We start from the raw sequence: 19,148 nt of genomic DNA, 5'->3' as shown, positions 1-19,148 counted from the left end.
AAGGGAGACAGGCCTAGGGGGTCACCAGGACAACTAACGGGAAGGGCTGAACTCAGGGGGAAGGGAGGTGCATCAAGCATCAGGGGCAATTCCAAACTGGAACAAAACGAGAGGCCCCACTAGAGACGCTCTCAGGCAAATAAAATCTTAGACTACTAAACGTTTCCAAAATTGCTGAGAAGGATTTAGACCACCGATGAAAAGTCTGAAAGCTAAAAGCAAATGTAATGAGGCAATTATTAACTCAACAGAAAACAAAAGTTTGTAGGGAAAGGGGTTCAGTTGGCTGAGCGTCCGACTTCGGCTCAGGTCATGATCTTGCAGTTGGTGAGTTCGAGCCCCGCGTCAGGCTCTGTGCTGAAAGTTCAGGGCCTGGAGCCTGCTTCGGATTCTGTGTCTCCCTCTCTCTCTGCCCCTCCCCTGCTCATGCTCTGTCTCTCCCTCCCTCTCAAAAATAAATAAACATAAAAATTTTTTTAAAAAGTTTGTAGGCAAAGAAAAAGTAATTGTGGAATCCACAGGTCCACCATGAATAGCATTTACCTTGTCATTTAAAAGAAAACTTGTTTCTCTACGCACAGCAGACACCAAATTCAGACACCAAATTGGGGGTGGAGGTTGGGGGGGTTCTCGTACCACAATTCTCCAATTCTCCAGACATCAACTGGGTGCCTACAATTCAATTCCAACACTAATTACTCAAAGTTCGTGCAGACCCACAGGTTAAGGGCTCAGTCCCAAGACCGCACCCCACTTCAGATGCCAGTCTCAAGCCTCAGGTTGTCACTCGTACATCTGACCAACCAGCCCTAAATTGGAGTTTCCCACACATCCTCCTCAGGTTCAATAACTTGATTTAGGATATCACAAAACTCAGAAATACTTTCTTACATTTACTCGTTTATTACAAATGATTTAGATGAATGGCCAGATGAAAATATATATAGGGTGAGACCCAGAAGAGTTCCAAGTGCAGGAATTTCTCTGTCTCTGTGGAGCTGGGGTTCACTACCTGGCATTTGGATGTGTTCACCAACCAAGGAGCTCTCAGAAACTCCTTGATTAGGGTTTTTATGGTGGTTTAGTTATGTAGGTACAACTGATTAGATCACGGACCACCAGTGATGGACTCAGTCTCCAGAGGTTTGAGGTGGGGCTGCAAGTGCCAACGTTGTAGAGGTGTCTGGGTCTTTCTGGCACCAGCTCCATATTCTGAAGGTAGGGGCTGCCAGCCAACAGTCTTGTCATTTGCATCAAAAGAACATTCCGATCGCTCCTGAGATTCCAAGGGTCTTAGAAGCTCTTGCTCAGGAACTGGGGTCAAAGACTATATGTTGGAACAAAAGATGCTCCTAGCACCCCTACACTCAGGAAATTACAAGGGTTTTAGTAGGTCTGTGTCAGAAACCAGAGGCAGGGACCAAATGTGTATTTCTCATTATGTGACAGTCATAACACTTCAAATATTGAACATCGATTTAGCCAACACTGCAATAAAACTACATTGAAAAGTGAGACGGAAAAGGTCTGCCATGGAAACAGGGCGAAGAAGAACTATGTTTTCATGTTCTATAGTGGAAAGTATGCCCGAGATTGAGAAATCAAAAGTAGCAGTACAAGTATATAATACACACACACACACACACACACACACACACACACACACACACACACACAGCTAAAGGCAGTGAAAGCAGCTGCTTTGGGAAAGAGGGGTTTGAAAGAGAATGGGAGCAAGAACCACTGTTTTTCAAAACAACTGGCAGAGGGGTGCCTGGGTGGCTCAGTCAGTTAAGCATCCCACTCTTGATTTCGGCTCAGGTCATGATCTCACAGTTTGTGAGATGGAACCCTGCGTCAGGTTCCACACTGACAGTGCAGAGCCTGCTTGGGATTCTCTCTCTTTCTCTCTCTCTCTCTCTCTCTCTCTCTCTCTCTCTCTCTCACCCTGCCCCTCCCATGCACTCTCTCTCTCAAAATAAATAAATAAACTTAAAACAAATGGTGGAAATATCTAGCTCCTTAAACTAGATGTATATACAACTTTGATGAAATCTTAAGAAAAAAAAAATGAGAGAGGATAACAAGCAGAGGCCTACGAGCGAATACAGCCAAACTAATCCTCCTTGGTTTTTGTAAACAGCAGTGCTTCCTAGAAGCACAGATTCATTTTCCTCTTGCAATTAAGTATTGGACTGCTGTCCTCCATAAACAGGAATTAGAATGATCTAATATTACTCATAATCTTATTAAAATCTTCCAAGTATGTGTTTTTCATAATCATTTGGAGGAAAAAGGGCAGAAGTCAATATATTAGTCATGTTTCTAAAATGGCTTAATCATTCTTCTAGAAAAAATCATCATCTCAAATTTCCCATTTTTCAAACAGTAATTATTCTTCTAACTTTTCTCTCTTCACATCCCTCCATCTCGTCCCTCCTGAGATCCTCAAACAGCCCCCACCCAGCATTCATCATACACCTTCCAAGGGGCATGAGGGATAAAGGGAGTGTTGGTGGTAGCAGATTATGAAACGCTTCCCAGGAGGAGGCCAAAATGTGCTGACCTATATACCACGATCAGGGGTACGACAGTCCTGGGAACTGGTGGATAAAATAAAGAGGCAAATGAAGAACATAACACCCACTATGCTCCCACCACGATATGGGATCTCACAGGTTTCTTCTTAAACCCAATAAAGGAAGGGGCGCCTGGATGGCTCAGTCGGCTGAGCGTCCGGCTCTTGGTTTCAGCTCAGGTCATGATCTCACGGTTCACAGGATCAAGCTTCACTTCGGGCTCCACGCTGTCAGCACAGAGCCCGCCTAGGATTCTCTCTCTCCCTTTCTCTTTCTATCTCAAAAAATAAATAAAACTAAAAAACAACAAAAAACAAAACAAAAAAACAAAAACAAAAAACTCAATAGAGGTGTTTAAAAACACATTCCCAATCATCCAGCAACTCCTGACAATCCCCTCAGAAAGCTCCCATCACTTTGCGTGTGCAGAAGTGGAGGAAATAGAGGGATTGCAGTGGAGAGTTTCCAACTGGGTAGAGCTAGGCAAGCACTGTGGGATGGCTGCAGGAACACTGGGTGAGGGGGTGTGGACCCAGGAGGGGCTGGGTACTGGGCTCCCAGGTAGGTAGCTTAGTAGATTGGTTCATTTTTCCCCATCAGACCATGGTAATAAAAGTCAGAGGAGAGATTTTTTTTTTTTTTTTAATCAACAAGGTATGAAGTAGGGAACTCTAGGAAAGAAATACAATCTCATATTGAACCACATTCATTGAAAACCTATTATGTGGCTGGCATTATGCTAAGCATATTTGCATACATCATTTTCTCATCTCATCTTATTCGAGGATACCATATGTGCTCTAGATTTTGCTCTCTATTATTAGATTCACTGTCTACACCTTTGTGTTTTTCCTCAGAAAAACACAGCGAAGCTGTTGCCACCGAGCCTTTGCCTGGAATGGAAGATCGGGACGCCACATCACCGCGCCACGTTTCCATCGCCCGGTGGGGCCAAAGGAACAAGCCAAACAAGCCATCTCCTTGCCATTTTTCAGCGACTGAGTCTCAAATTTCTGAATCAAGATTGCTGTGTGGAGTACTGAACAAGTGTCTTCTCATCTTCCTGTTCCTCCTCTTCCCCGTAATATTTCTTATTTACCAACAGGGACAATGAGTAAATATACCCATGCAGGCAAACATCAGAGAATCTAAGAAAACATCATGACATTCCAAAGAAAGCTATAAAAACACAATGCTCACCATAACATTCCACAAGTTTAAATTAATCCAGGCTGTGTTTGTTGTAAAGGGCACATAATTTAGATTTGGAAGCCCTGGGCTTGATTTTATTTCTGTCACGTTCTCAACCTGTAACCCACAATTGTCTCCTCCTCTTTTTCCACTTTGGTGTGTACGACTGTAATAATAAATACTTGCAAATGTGTGGAACGTTAGATGAGGCAATATATACAAAAACATTTTTGTCCAGTACTAAGCTCTATATATCAGTCATTTAGTAACAGAGGCACAACCCAGGAAAGATAATGCAGACAAAGCAAAAGAAACACAACGCAAACTCCTTGCTGTCGGTCTACTCGTTTCCTTTCCTGAAGGGAAACTCATTCCCACAACACTCCTGCCCCAAAGTCTTTCCTCATTTACAAAAAACTGCCTTTTCTATCCCTTACTTATGAACAAATCCCAAGTCTTTTAACAGCTTCTTGTCATGTTTTGGAACCCTGCTTCTCTCTCTCTTAGAACAGGCAGCCGCACCTGCTGCAACTGAGGCTTTTCAGAGGGGTCTCTCTCATGGAATGGGCATTAAAAATTAGACGACGTGTCCTCAAAGTGCCCTGCCAGCCTGAACGTCCACATTTCTGGCCCTCCTCTCTCTTTCCCAGTCACTATCTGGGATCTTCTACCTCCTTTTTTTCCCCATCAGTCTCTCTGGGAACAAGTCCCACTTTCACCAGCTCCCTGAGAAACATCTTCCAGCTATTCATAATTTTCAATGTGCAGGGTTAAAATGTATTAATTTTTAAAAATCAACCTAATAATAGTTCTTGATATTTTACTCCTGTTCTGAACTTGACATTTGGGCAAGCGGTGGCATCCCCACCAGCAGGGTGCCCCACCAGAGGTCACCCCTCACAGCAGAAATTGTGACGTAAATTATGGTAGAGGAGACACACGTACAGAGGAGAGCCTCTTTGGAGGAGGACAGTGGGCTCTTCGAAACCATGAGTGTGCCACCTACCTCGGAGGGACAGGTACCAACGACCTACACCACAGGAAAGCTGCATTCCTGGAGATGGAGAAGAAGCCAGGAACGGGAACCAGCTCTGAGCCATGTCTGGGAGTCACCTGGAAAACAGGAAAGAGGTGAAACTGAAATAGCCATCTTCTAGAGAAGCTGCACTTGATGCCCCTGCTGGCGTGTGAGGACACCTGGGCTGAAATGACCTGGGGATTCATCTTTCCCTGAAGAACTGTTCTAATGTGCATAAAAAGACATAGATAAGGATACTCTTCACCGCTTTGCTGACAATAGCAAAAATCTAGAGAAAAAAAAGTCATCAAGAGATCAGTAGCTCTTACTGAGGACACTGTGACCCTCTCTAAAAGACAGTTATGAAACTCGTGTGGGTGTTTTGATTTGTACCGTCTTTGGGCTTACTACTGGCATTTACTGTTGGGGGCCACGATGTATCACACACAATGAAGAATGTCCCCCGGCCAGTAAGAACTTCGGGGTCCCGCCAGACACTCATGTAGGTGAAAAATATCTGAGCCGAGAATTTAACTCGGCTATATATAAACACAGAGTAATTTCTGCACAATTTTTCATATGCGATGACTTTCCTTCTAAGAATGGAACTACCAAATAAACTGACATGTGGGAACTTTGTTAAGTTTGAATCTTTACCACAAGTTGTTCGTCATCTCACAAAAATTCTGAAATCGATGGCAACATCACCCAAAATACTTAAATCAGCAACAAACACACCTAAATCTGTCTGCATTTGGGGCTGTAGCATTCACTTGAGTCTATACGTGGTGCAAGCATCTGTCTCCTTTATGATGTCATCGGCAGTGCACACGAGCCATCTACATGTCAACATATCGCTTTATTATAAATGGCGATTATTAATAGCATTATATCACAGTTAGAACATTGTATAGATCTTAAGTCATGTTTTAAGTAAGTCGCATTATTTACGAATTTCATTTCAGGATAATAAGGGTATAAAATAAACAACATTTTAAACTAAACTAAACTATTTTATAAAAAGGGGACATTGGTCCAGACAGAGTATCTTTAATTAAATAAAATGATACATTTTACTATGGAATACTCTGCAATAGTTGTAAGAATTAGCTGCATCTATACAAGCTGATATGGAGGAATCTCTAAGACAGCTGAGTGAAGAAAGCTGTTTCAGGGAAATTTATACAGCATGTACTGTTGATACCAATTTATATAAATATACATACACGCAAAACCACAAAACCATGTATGATGATATATGATATACACACATAGAGAAAAACGCATGGAAAAAACATCTGAAAGTTTACAAAATGAGCCTATAACGAGGGGACAGAATCAGGAATGGTGATCAAGGCAGGTTTCCATTTTATTTGTAATGCTTGAATGTGTACACAGGAAATGAATGCAGGTAGCCATAGAATAGTTAAAAATTGGTAAAGTAGAGGGGCGCCTTTGTGGCTCAGTCGGTTGGACCTCCAACTGCAGCTCACATCATTATCTCACAGTCCATGAGTTTGAGCTCCACGTGGGGCTCTGTGCTGACAGCTCAGAGCCTGGAGCCTACTTCAGATTCTGTGTCTCCCTCGCTCTCTGCCCCTCCCCCGCTCCTGCTCTGTCTGACTCTCTCTCTCTCAAAAATAAATACACATTTTAAAAAACGTGGTACAATAAAAATTCTGAAAAGAACTTCCTAAAGAAAAAAGTGATGGCCAAGTTGTCCTGGCTGTCACCCGTGTGTTCCTGGCCTGAACCTCAGAGCGCCCCTTGTGAACGATCAGCTGGAGGGACTCACAGGTGACGGGCACTCCCAGTGCTCTGAGCCCAGCCCGTGACGCCCTGACCCCCTGAGCACTGGTCAGCCACACCTGGATCACTACATCCTTCTGCACAAGAGTCGGGGACAGAAGCTCTGACTTGGGTCCAACCTGGCCCAGGTTGGGCCTTCCAGTCAACAGTGTGCCACTCCAGGGGACGGCACCACATTATCTCCAATAGCCACAAAGGAGGTCCTAAGCTTCCACTCAGTATAGAAAGGTCAATTTTAGGCAGCCGTTGAGGCAGTGCTGAACCAGACTGGGCTCCCTCCTGTTCCAGACCAAGACTGGGTTAAGCATTTGGACACCCCAGACACAGAACAAGATGGGGCGGGAGGGTTGGGGGGAACTCTCCCTACGATAAGGTAGAGGGCCTGAGGCACTGTGAAGAAGCGGGCCGTCTGAGGGGGGTGGTGATGGTCAGCAAAAACAGCCGCCCTCCAGAGCTCACAGGCCACTGTCAATAGTAAGTACAACAAAAAAATGTTTAACTCACCCTTCGATAAGGCAGCCAGGGCAGTAGAATAGTACATTTACATAGCCCAGTTTAGGAGATGTTCTTAACAGGAAAAAAAATAAAATAAAACACATTTGTATGGAGTAGTAACAGCTATTTCTCCAGGTCGCAAAGGCCTGGGGACAAATGACGCATCTCAATGGCACTGGGCTCTGCGTGCCCTGCCAGCCAGTCTGGTCTGTGGATCTCCACACCCGGCCCCCCACGGGCCTCCCCGCCCCCACACAGCTGTGCAGGGTTCAGCTCCCTGCTGTTGCTGTCCATCCTGGCCACTGCTGCGCCCGCCCACGTCCCCACATCACCACCTGTGCCCTGTGGCTCCCAGACTTAGAGAAGGGTCCTATCTCCAAGGAACAGGCTTTTTCCCTCAACTTTAGAACGTCAAGCTTTTAAGTGATGGCCCGGAACCTTCTTTCCTTCTGGAGACGTGCTTTAGACGGGCAGCTCAGGGCCAGGACACCTGGAGAAGCTTCCCTGATGACAAGACCAGTGTGCCATGACAGCTGCCCTTCCCTCTCTTCCAGGTGTCCAGCTAGTAGCATTCTTTACTGCTCCTTGATTTTTTACACAATGCAAACCGCAGAGTCCCCAGAACCTAACCACCACTAACAAACTCTTCACACAAATAATTTCTGGTGTCTACACAGATACACAGGCTTTAAACAGAGAGCATGAGCTGTGGTGTCAGACCACCTGCGTCGGAAGATCACCTTCACCGTAACTAGCCATATAACCTGAGCGGGTCACTAGGCCTCCTGCAGTTCAGCCTCCTCATCTGCATATGAACGTCTCCCACAGGCTTCTTACAAAGACTATATGGAAACACACAGAAAGTGCTTAGCACAGTTCTGGGTCATATAAGAACTCCAAGAGCCATCGGTGTTCTGCCTGTGGGCCACCTGGAGAGGTGTGCAGAAAACGGCACCTCTCCCACAACTCTCCCACGCAGCAATGTCGAAGAGCTGCATTCTGACTTCTAGATGGTCTCATTTCTTTACTATTGCCTTCTCATCTCAGAATTCTTCCATGAAGAGTGGGACTTCTGACATTATGCTGGATGGACCGTGACTTTGTTTCTGGGACCTAATAAATAGAGTTCATAGAACTGAAGATACAGGAGGGGTGGTGAGGAGATCATGGTAAGGTCCTGCCCCACCTGCTCAAAGCCAAGAGACCTCCAAAGACTTGCCTAGAGTCGACTGGCTAGGAAAGGATGGGGGATCAAAGGCAGAAGGGAGTCAGGATTACCCAATTAAATGAGGACATTGTGTCACTTCCATTGTGTGTGAACCTCCAAGGTTCTTGGTGTCAAACTCTCGACTCCCCAAGGGTCAAGAGAGTTTCTGGACAATAATTGTGCTTGTTCACTGCTGTTCCTACAGGCCAGTTACAATTCGATGCTTCCTCACGACTTAGCGACGAAGGTAACAAAAACCACAGTAATGACGAGGTTAATGCCATTTCTCTGTCAATCTGTTGGTTTTCTCTTTGGTTCTGAGAATTGCAAAATGCCAGCAAGAGCTGTATTTCAAGCTGGAAAAGTGATAAAGGAAGAGGGTACCACAACAGATGCTCACCGGGAAATAAAAGACAGGGGAAGAACTGAGTAAACAGGGCACCTCTTCCAGACAAATACCACCTTTAGGCAGGTGGCCAAACCCACAGGGAGGACTTTGAAGATTCTGGCACTCGGGTAGAGAGCTGGATAGCAAAGGAGCGGCAGACAGTGACCTTTATTTTCAACCCAGCTAGACTGTGGGGAGATATAAAGCAAAACCTACGTCACAGAGCAGGAGCACAGAGCAAAACATGGGGCTCAGAAGAGCAGACAGCAGGAAGAGAACACATTAAATAGAGAAAAAGAAAAATAATCAGCATAGTTGAAATTTTCATCCATTTCATTCTCTTACCGAGCATCAGAGCCAACAAAAAGATTGACCTGATCACGGGAACTGTCCATAGCATCCTATGCTTCCAAGAAAACCAAGAATCTGAATCCAAAAGCACCACATAAGGACTTAATTTCTGTGGGGAGCCGAGAGAAGGAGACCACACCCCAAGTCCTCCCTCACTGCTAATCTTCATAAATGTCCCCTTCAAGCGTCTGGGCCATTTTTCATCCATGTTCTACTCTGGAAGGCACCTGCCATGTCTTGACTTCCTCTCTTGTCCTCTCCACACTAGCCTCTGCCTGGCCTCCCTGGTTTCCTACCTCTTACCTACCACCACCAACTCTTTTTCCCAGTCTTCCCAGCCATACACCCCACTCCACCAAACAAAATCCTAACTAATCATTCTGATTCAAACAATAACTCTGCACCCAACTCTGATGTGTGGGCTTTTCCCCCACACCACCGGGCAAGTCTACCAGAAGATAGTGTCAGATCCCCCAGGTTGTGGACTCAGTCCCACAAGATTGCCCCCCACTCCACATACCAAAGCAAGGCCAAGTTGTCACCTGTACTCCTGACAGATGGGCTGTAAATCAGAGGTTCTCCTGCCTCCTTGCCAGGGGGCGCCTCATAGAACTCAGGAAAACAGTGTGCTTACTAGATTAGCAGTTTATCATAAAAGGGTATGACTCAAGAAGAGCCAGACGGGAGAGTTGCAGAGGTCAAGGTGTGTGGGAAGGGGCTCGCATGCTGTCTCTGGACACACTTCCCAGCGTCTCCACACATTCACCAACCTGGAAGCTCACAAAGCCCTTTACTTTGGGTTTTATAGTCATGATTGATTAGATCAATCGATTCGACCACCAGGCCCTCTCTCCTCCCAGGAAGTCAGCGTGGGACTAGAAGTCAGATCTCTGGATTGGCTCCCCTGGCAACCAGCCCTTGCAGGTGAACTAGGAGCTTTCCAAATGTCACTCGCTAACATGACAAGAGACAGGGATGCCTGGGTGGCTCAGTCAGTTGGGCGTCAGACTTCAGCTCAGGTCATGAGCTCATGATCTGTGGGTTTGAGCCCCATGTTGGGCTCTGTGCTGACAGATCAGAGCCTGGAGCCTATTTTGGATTCTGTGTCTCTCTCCCCCTCCCCTGCTCGTGCTCTGTCTCTCAGAAATGAATAAACATTAAAAAAAATTGAGGGGGGGACACCTGGGTGGCTCAGTCAGCTAAGTGTCTGACTTCGGCTCAGGTTATGATCTCACAGTTTGTCAGTTTGAGCCCCACGTCGGGCTCTGTGCTGCCAGCTCGGATCCTGGAGCCTACTTCGGATTCTGTCTCCTTCTCTCTCTGCCCCTCCCCCACTTGTGCTCGGTCTCTCTCTGTCTCTCAAAAATAAAGGTAATAAAAAATTTTTTTTAAATTTTTTTAAATAAAAAAAATGACAAAAGATACCTTTATCACTCCTAGCACAGGAAATTCCAAAGTTTTTAGGAGTTGTGTGCCAGACCAAATATATGTTTCTTATCATATGCAACAATATCATACTGATTGATCATTTTCTCTAAAGCATTTTCCAGAGGGCAGACATTCCTTCCAGCACACCTACTCCCACAGAGATACAGTTTTCTAAAATCAAAAATATGACTCTTACCACTTTGAGTCTGTATGAAATGGTGAACTTCCCTCACCTCCCAGACTAACTGGCCAACACACTCTGTTATTCTGTGAGTAAAATGTCACTCATATAGCCTTTCCACTCACTGCCCAAGTTTGAGCCCTTATTGTTTCTTACCTGCAGAGGCCACTTTTAGGCAACAGGCTTGAGCAATGGAAACTGGATCAAGACAAAAGGGTCCATAGGGACCACTGAGCTGAATGCAAACAGGCTCATTAAGCAACCCACCTCGAAATACCCATAGGCCCTAACTGACCAATTACAACCAGGTACAGTTCCGAAGATTACCAAAAATGGGGGAAATTCAATACATTCTTTTACCCCATCACTCCACCCTATTACCTGTGGCCCCTCACCACCTCACAGTCTCTCCTTTGCTATCCAGCCCTCAGCTCCCTTGAGATGTATTCAATAACCTTCTCTTTTGTTCTGTTTTGGGTGAATTCTTTCACTGCCCACACCACTGGCTTCCACTCGATCAGTTGTCCCACATCTGGGGGTCCCCATTCGATTGGGAGATATACCACATTATCTGGACCATTACTTCTGATTCCTCCTTCTGCACCTGTAGTCTTTCCTCCATTGTCGACCAGAGCTCAAACCCTGATCTCTGATCACGCAGCTCCCATGCTCAAAACTTACTTTTGCTGCCTCTGGGTTACGCAGAGAATAAAAGTTCAAACTCTAAGCTGATCACCAAGGCCAATTCCAATCTGCCTTAATTGAGCTTATCTCCCATTTGCCCCTCCTCACCCCAGAGGAGCCCATCACACCACACAGCCTCCCATTTCCTAGCCTGCCATCTTCCCACCCTGTACAGTCAAATGGCGGCCACCAGCCTGGCATGAAACAACCTTTGCTGCTCTGTGACTTTTGCTAGCCCCTGCACTCTGCTTCAAGCCCTCCCATCTCTCTATGGGCCAACACCGACCCTCCTAACTTGTCCCTGCCCTGCCCCCGCCCACGCTCGCCGGAGTGGCCCCTTGAAAAGCTCAGTCCGAGTGTGAATCTTCGTTGACTGACCCCCTTCTCAGGGTCTCCATCTCACTCAAAGGAAAAGTCAAAAAAGTCTTTAAAATGGTATGAAATGCCCTACATTTGCTGATCCCGTCTAGTCCCTAACCTCACTCTCCCCGCTGCCTGCTCTCATCTGAAACACTGGTCTCCTTGACCTTCACTGAACCTCTCAGCTCGTGCCCACCCAGGGCCTTGGAGCCACAATGGGTTCCTCTTCCCTCCGATCTGAATCTGTATGGCACATTCTCTCCTCTCCTTCAATTCCCTGCACCAAACTCACCTCATCGATACACAGAGACCTCCTCATATCCCCTTCCCTGTTTAGTTCTCCCAATAGCTCTATCTGAAAAACCTATTGATTTGTGTACTGTTTGGTTCCTCCCCCTAAAATGTAAACTCAGTGAGCACAGGTGGTTTTTTGTTTTCCTTGTTTACAGGTATTCCCCAGCACCTGGAACAGTGCCTACCTCATAGTAAAGGCAGAATAAATTTCTGTTGGATGAATGAATGAACTACGCTCTTGAAGTCATTCTACTAGGCCCAACACAGAGACCACCTTTTCCTGTGGCAGGAGGACATTGTTCCTGTCAAAATCAGCCTCCTGTATTTGTGTGGCTGTCTGCTTCTGCCTCCACCTGAGGTTTTATGGGAGCTGCCTTCCACTTGGGCGCACCCTCTCCCGACACACGGAGGTGCTCCCAGAAGGCAAGTGAACCGCTTGCATGAGAGGAAGTCTAAGTCGCAGAGAGGTAAGAAAAATGCCCACAGTCTTGTATCTAGGAGGCAGAAATCTAGAGTTCTACTGCAAGTCAATATGAATTTAAAGGCTCCTAAAACTCCTTTCCGTTAACCTTCAGTGCCTCCCCAAAATAAAGAGGAACTTTCTCACTGCCCAACCAGAAGAATTACTCGGGTATATAATTAACCGGGATCAAACTGAGGCTTTAGCAATGGAGAAACCAACAGACACCACCTCATATTATCTTCAATTAAATCTGGGCATCTTTGGGCATTTGGACCTTTTTTTTTTTTTAAGGCTGTTGAGCATTTTTTGGTAAAAATAAATTCTGGCTTAAAAAAAAACAACTCTCTAAGTAAATGAAACATCCAGTAGTATAAGTACAGGTTTTGTTTTTGGTCTAATAAACGGTTCTTCCTGAGAATTATTGTTTAACAAAAAGGAAGAAGACAGGGAGGGAGGAGAAGAAAGGAGACTAGAAGGAAAAAAAGGAAGAAAAGAAAAATGAAAAGAAACAGTTGCCACTCTGATGGCACAAGCAGCTCCAGAGTAAGATGGCTGAATGGAGTGGAGACACATCTCTCTCCAGCTTGCACCTGACAGACACCTTGCAAACAATGATGGTCCTCTCCTCCCAGCTGGCACCTCCTAGGCAACTTGGGTTTCTGCTTTCTCCACACCCGCCCCCCCAACCACCACCACCCTGTGTCCAGAACCGAAGCCTGAAAGTAGGACACGCCCTCATCACACCATCACTAGCCCCTCCCTCCCTTCCTTCCCACCTGGACCTTCCCTCCCCTCCCGTCAGAGGCTGTCGCTGCGAGGACGACATGGGCTGTCCATTTTCACAGTCATGAAAATCACTGTCACTTTCATGTTGTGCTGATTATTATTCCTGTGATATTCTAAGATTTCATATGGGATAAATATACCTGTTGATAGCATACTTGAAGATACAGATGCAGTTACCTGCTTCTCCTCACCAGGTGGCGCTCATATTTTATGACCCATGGCCTGAATACCTTCCAAACTGGGGGATCTATTGGGAGAAGGGTACATTCATTTTTTAACACAAGTGGTGGTATCTGTATGTTCAAACATGCACGTTTCTGTGTGTATGCATTCATAACAGTAACTTTCTAACTGGAACTTAGAAAAAAGTATGGATTGCCGTTAGAATCCCTTTTATTAAGAAGTTCTTCAAAGCAAAATTTAAAAGGAATCAAATTTTTGCCCAATTAATAGGATCCACACTTATCAAATAATTCTTTTATAGGACAACAATGTAACATTATCTCTGGGCCACAGGACCAGTAGCTTAAAACTGAAAGTGTGGATTTTGCCAGTCTACATCCCAACCCTGTCTAGGGGTTAGTTTCCCAGAACTCCCAGCCTAGACCAGCAAAAAAATTGTAAATTTTTCAAATAAACTGTTAGCTTAATCCAGAAGACAAAGCTGACAGTTTGTTTCAGCCCTCTCCTCTCTCATACTAGCTAAACTAAAATGGACTTTGAAACATAGTCTTCCACTCCCTCTCCTCTTCCTGTGGTCTAGGCAATAAACATTTTGACAAGGACCAAGCTCTCACTCTTCTCCTGGGGGGAGGGGGGGTTCTGGTATTTAACACTTGTCTTGACTTGTTCTTACTAAATTTCTGACCTGTCCCCGTTCACTGAGACACATTTGTTCTCTCCCTCTCCCTCCCTCCCTTCTACCTGCCCAAGCATTAATGGAGCGTATTAATTTCTCAGGTTAGCAATGCTATCTTCTCAGGCGGTCAAGCAAACAAGTTCAGGTGGAAGCACGGGGTTTGTCGTGAGATGCACACAAATATCAGTACAAGGAATTCTGAGTCACAGCCTCTTCACACGACTGACCTGTCCAAGGTTTCCTGTCGCCACTCCAGAAATCAATGAAATACTAGGATAATTGTAAACTGGTTTTATTTTTCCTCTGGAGAGAGAACGGTTAAGAATGGGGGGGTGGAGGGGGGGTGGTGAGGAAGGTGTTGAGGTAAAGCTCTACCTAAATATGCATTTGGATGGAACGAATGCATAACCCCAACGGAATTCCCACCTCACCCCTCCCCCGCTGCCTCTCCCATCAACACCAGAAGTCACCCCACCTCCTTTGTGGCTGCTACCACCCAGCCTTGAATTCATCCTTGAATTTCCTCTTCGTGGCCCATGCTAGCATGCAGCACAGGCTCATGGATTTTTCACTACCTGCTTGCCTCTAAAACAAACAAAATGCTTGGCAGGATTTTAACATTGCAAAGGGAAATAGAATTTTAGGAAAAACAAGTACAAGCAGAATTGCAGTATGTCCCAAAAGTGTGTCATATTTAGTCCCATAATGCCTCATGATCTAAATGGATCAAGAGTGACTTCTCTTAGCTCTTGCTTTATTCTTCTCTTGCCTCTTTTTGAGATCTGAGCTTCAACCAAACAACCCTTTTAATTCAGGGACTGATGCTACTTAGGTCTGCCCCTTCCTTCAGCAGACTTATTCCCTGATTCTCCAAATCCATCTTGCAAACAGCCCTGTACACAGGACACAAAAAGGAAAAAGATGTACCCTTACGTCACACGACAGAGCCAGGAGCATATGCTCGTATCCTTTATTGTATTTGTACACGCCTCGTGCACCGTGATGTAGGTGCTGAGGACCAGCATCATTACCACCATTTCCCCCATTTTGTAGATGAGACAGTTGAGGTTCAAGACAGTCAGATGATATGCCCAAGGTCATCACATGATGAATCACATGATTCAGTGACAGAAGTAGGACTTTTTTTAATAGTTTTATTTATTTTGAGGGAGAGAGAGAGGAAAAAACACATGGGGGAGGGACAGAGAGGAAGAGAGAGAATGCCAAGCAGGATTCTCGCCATAAGCACAGAGCCCATTGCAGGACTCAAACTCACAAAACGTGGGATCATGACTTGGGCTGAAATCAAGAGTCGGACACTTCACCGACTGAGCCACCCTGGCGCCCTAATAGTAGGACTTTCCAATAGAGATTTTTGGAAATATGGCATCTCAGGGAAAACTTCCACCTGCTTCTGTCTCAAAACAGTCCTACTTCTGATATGAAGAGTTACGGCTACTTAAATAAATCAGGTGCTTTCCTTTTGTCAAACTGACATGGAAGGCGGGAGGGCCATACAAAGGAGTAGGGAAGGGGGACAATCCGGCAGTGTGGCATTGCTCACAGGCTGCCCCTGAATAGATTTAATCAATAAAGGAACCATGGGGCTAGCAAGAACTCCCCTTCAAAAACACAAGTACCTTCTGGGAAGATCAAACATCTCTCAGATACCCAGAGACACCCAGACCTAGATAAACCATGGGAGTGGCCTGGTGTGGCAATTTAAGTGTAGAATGTTTAACCACAAAGTCAAGAAGTCTTTAAAAATAAGGTGTTTTTGTTTTGTTTTGTTTTTTAATGTTTATCTCTGAGAGAGACAGACAGAGCATGGACGGGGGAAGGGCAGAGAGAGAGAGAGACATAGAATCCCAAGCAGACTTCGAGCTGTCAACACAGAGTCCAAACCAATGCAGGGCTTGAACCTATGAACTATGAGACCATGGCCTGAGCTGAAGTCAGACACTTAACCCACTGAGCCACCCAGGTGCCCCAATAAGCTGTTCTTTATACAGGGGAATATCGTACAATGAGGATGAAATAGCACACAATAACAGCACACTCTTACGCACACACATAAGAGTAAATGAAAGAACTCAGACACCAAAGAATGCATATTACATGATTCCATTTTAGAAAGTTTGAAAACAGGCTTTTTTTAATCCATGCTGTTTCAAGCCAGGGGAGACAGAGGGAAGGAGGTAGGAAAACAAAATTTAAGCGCTGCCTACTTCTTTTGCTTCTGGAATCTCAACTGGAGGCCAAAGGCCCCAGAGTCCAACAGACCTGGGTTCAAATCCTGATTCTGCAACTGAGTGGACTTTGAACAAGTAACTTAATTCCCTGTGCCTCAGGTTTTTCCATCTATAAAATAGAACTAATAATACCTTCTTCAAAGGGTTGGTGTGAGAAGTAAATGAAATAATGTACGTGAAGTGCCCTGGCAGCATGCGTAGGTGCGGTAATAAATGGTAACTATGATTATCCCCACCCCTGCTGCCTGATGGTAAACCAGGATCAGAGAGCAGATAGGTAAGAGCACAGAGGAGAAGGGAAGGCAAGGACCAAATTAGCCTTGTGATCAAAGATGTGCGGAATTCACCCGGATGCATTGAGAGAGCTGTTCCTTCGCTTCCCACTGCCCACACAGTCTCCTGGATCGTGCTGCCTGCAAGTGCAGGCCAGCCCGCAGCAGCCAAAACAAAGCTGTTTGGTCCCATCCACACAGGCCCTTGCTCAGGACCTGATATTCATCTGATAAACCAACGTGCACTGATGCTTTCATAGTGTTGCTGGCAGCTTACTGGGTTACCCTGCCGGTTAGGCTGTGTTTTAACCAGAGTCTTATGGACATACAAGGCCTCAACCTAGGCTGGGTGAAATTTCACCTTATCCCAGATCAGCAAAGAGCCAGGTGGAGCTGGAGAGGAGGAGCAGGGACAGGCGGGGGATGGGACAATATGAACAAGGGAGTGTTAAGGTCCGGGCTGCAGGAGGAAGCCAGAAGCCAGGAAGTCTGAGGCTGCAGGGATAAGCAGGCTTTCCTTTCCATCCTTCTTGACTACAGAATGAGAACTACAGGATCAGAAAACTTGGGTTCTCTCCATCTAAGAGGGAAGACAGGTGTCCCTCTGGGAAGCCTCCTCAGGTAAGGGGCCTGGAGTTCCTGGGGAAGCAGAGCAGAGGGAGACTGTTTGGGTTTGATTTTTGGATTGTTAAATGATGCCCCAGGGCGTCCACACAGGGAACAGTGGTCGACAAACCAGAAGGAGCAAACTGCTGATGCCCACAACCTGCACGGACCTCAGGGCATGGTACTGGAAGGAAAAGCCAGACTCGGAAGACTACAGGAAATTCTGGCCCCTGCAGGCGGGGGAGGGATCTTGTCTATATTGACAGGAAGCCTGGAGCCCAGGTGGGATTGACAGCAAAGGGCATGAGGGACCGTTTCTGGGTGATGAAAGTGTTCTGGATCTTGAGTGAGGTGGTGGTTACGAGGGCGGATGCCTTTGTCAGAACCCACTGAACTGTGCTCTTGGAATGGGTGCAATTCATTTTATGCAAATTATCCCTCAATAAAGTTGCTTTTAAAAGAAAAAAAAATGTGATGCCTTAGTCACAGAGGCTGTTCTACTCCAGGAGCTCCCTGCAGGAGAAACTCCTTAGGCCGCACCCCCAACACTGCCCCAGCACATCAGTGTCTGTATGGTAACTTACTGCTAGCAAGAGCTTTCTCCTCTTCTGATCCTCACACCCGCCCCCCCCCCCTTAGTTTTACAGCTAAGGAAACAGAGACACAGAATAGCTAAATGAGCTGGCCTATGTCTTCTCACTCCGAATCCTGCCATTTTTCCTGGAACCGGCCTCAGAGATCACTCGAATGTAAGGAAACTAAGGTCCAGAGAGTGTAAACAGCCTGACCAAAGCAGCAGTGCTAGTTAAGGGCAGAGGCCGAAGTTGAAGGCCTGCCTCAGCCCACACAAACAGAATGAGGAACTGTCAAGCTGGGAGCATCCTGAATGGGGGTAGAAGGTGGGCTTTCATTCCCCTTCTGTGTCACTTCCAGAACCTGGACAGAGAAGCAACCTTAAAACAAAAGCAAGGCTCCTTTCCAGCCCTCTTCACGCCACCTCTCCCTGCACGGAGCAGCCCCCACCCCACCCCCTTCAGTCCCAAGGGTCTTGTAACTTTAACAAACCACAGCAACGAACACATGCATTACCTCACCACAGTCTGGCTTATTTCCTAGCAGCAATTGTCCAAAGCTTGCTCCATTTCCCCCCTTCTGTTGGCTGTGCACCCTTTGCCCATTCCTCCCTGCTGAAATCACAAAGCTCTGACCCCAGTGGGCCTGCAGGAGCCTCCGCCTCCTTCCCAAAGTACTTACCATTAGAAAGAGGCCCCTGGTGCTGAACAGTGTGTATCCACTGGCCCCTCTGTATACATTCTAAAAGCATGCATGTGTGTGTGCTTAGGGGGAAAATCCTGGGAGAATCTCAAGACACAACTGGTGGCCATTAACACTGGGGAGAGGAGTTAGAGGGTGGAAGAAGGGAGGATTCTACTTTCCATTTTGTTTCTTTTATGTTCAACGTGAATTTTCCAACCAAGATCCATGGATTACATTTATTTATTCATGCCAACGAGGATAGTCTGGGCCAGAAAATTACAAGCCATTTTCTTCTCATTCTTAATCTGTACCACAAACAGAAACCCCGAGAAGTATTAATTTTTCATTAATAAAGTAAGCACCTGCAACGTACCACAGTCACTGAAAATGCAACAACTGAAATGATACAAAGACTACGAATCATTCACCTAAATGAGATGGACCCAGGGAAGGGTAAAGGAAGGAGAGGCCCCAGGAGCGGAGTCTCCACCATCCTAAATAGATGTATTGCTCCCATTTTGTACCTCAGCTGGGGTCTACTCCTATCTGTCATTTGAGTCAAATGTGTTGGCTTTATGCCCTCCTCCGACCAATAGCTTGTTTAGGGCAAGGGCTGTCTTACTCTTCTTTGAGTCTCTCCGAGCTTGATGCATGCAAAGTAGAAAGTG

The 19,148-nt window shown here is 45.9% G+C and overlaps 1 pseudogene; it reads left to right on the top strand.

Moving 5' to 3' along the window:
- The window catches only part of LOC124523493 (olfactory receptor 2F1-like), a 335,826-nt pseudogene that overhangs the window by 45,663 nt on the left and 271,015 nt on the right, over positions 1-19,148 (top strand).

Source organism: Lynx rufus, unplaced genomic scaffold (genome assembly GCF_022079265.1).
Source record: "Lynx rufus isolate CCGP_SWC_20201006 ecotype Redwood Valley unplaced genomic scaffold, mLynRuf1.p SCAF_4, whole genome shotgun sequence".
Lineage (NCBI taxonomy): Eukaryota > Metazoa > Chordata > Mammalia > Carnivora > Felidae > Lynx > Lynx rufus.
The sequence above is the reverse complement of the archived record's forward strand: the minus strand, read 5'-3'. Positions and strand labels throughout refer to the sequence as shown.